Source organism: Triticum dicoccoides, chromosome 5A (genome assembly GCF_002162155.2).
Source record: "Triticum dicoccoides isolate Atlit2015 ecotype Zavitan chromosome 5A, WEW_v2.0, whole genome shotgun sequence".
NCBI lineage: Eukaryota > Viridiplantae > Streptophyta > Magnoliopsida > Poales > Poaceae > Triticum > Triticum dicoccoides.
The window spans coordinates 430,544,623-430,545,851 of record NC_041388.1 but is presented as its reverse complement, the minus strand read 5'-3'; positions in this window follow the sequence as shown (position 1 = coordinate 430,545,851).

Below are 1,229 nucleotides of genomic sequence, written 5' to 3'. Positions count from 1 at the left end.
CCCGCTGGCAGTCGAAATCAACATCACACCGCTGTCGCGCGCGCATAGATGCATCCCATGCCACGCTTCTAAAAATTGCACTAAAATGAGCATGTAGGTTATACGGAAATATGCATCCATGCATGCATGCTTCAGTACAAAAAGGTGAGTTGGTGAGTGATACTACTTAGCTTTCTTTTTCCATAGTAGTATACTACACAAATTATGTACACTGAGTCACTGACCATTAATTGCGGCCTGTTTAAGTAGACTGCAAAGCGTGACGGCACCCTATAAGACGTCAATGTTAGATGGAGTAGAGGTAAGAATCAAGACGGACTCCTGTACCCAATGGCGGAGCTATGTGTATAGCTGAGGGGGCTATAGCTCCCCTCCCACCCAGCCCAACTATATTTTATCATGAACTCAATTAACTATATTTCCTTTTGTAGCTTTCTGCGCTACGTCCCGCCCTTGCAGATGACCATGAGCCTTCTTCGTGTAGTACACGGTGGGGCAATGATTTGCAGGGCAGTTGCCCCAGCAGGTGCTGGGACGTTGACTGCACTCGACCTCTTTGACACGGTGAGCTATCATGTATGCATAAACATCCACATATGCACATACCATGTTTTGTAACTGAAAATTTCCTGTCACAGGTGATGATGGGCCTACGGCTAGTTTCCTCTGCCTGCTGGTTGACGGTGTCAGACCTGGTGGGTCGTTCCCTGCACCAGTGCCACAAGTTCGTAGACGGTACGTGCGATCTCTACTTGGCAGCCGGCGTGCTGGCTCTCTTCGCGGTGGCCACCAGCGTCCCGGTGGTGTACTACAGTCCTGCACCAGCAGTATATGCAGCCCAGGCCCAGCAGTTGCTCCACCACTACTAGGTATAGTTTAATCCTTTCAGTGTATGTTTGGCATGCAATATTCTTTTTAAAAAGGAAGCATCCCATGCCACGTTTCTAAAAAATTGCACCAAAACGAGCATGTAGGTTATACCGAAATATGCATCCATGCATGCATGCTTCAGTATGAAAACGTGAGTTGGTGAGTGATACTACCTAGCTTTGTTTTTCCATAGTAGTATACTACACAAATTATGTACACCGAGTCACTGACCATTAATTGCGGCCTGTTTAAATAGACCGCAAAGCGTGACGGCACTCTATAAGACGTCAATGTTAGATGGAGTAGAGGTAAGAATCAAGACGGACTCCTGTACCCAATGGCAGAGCTATGTGTATAGC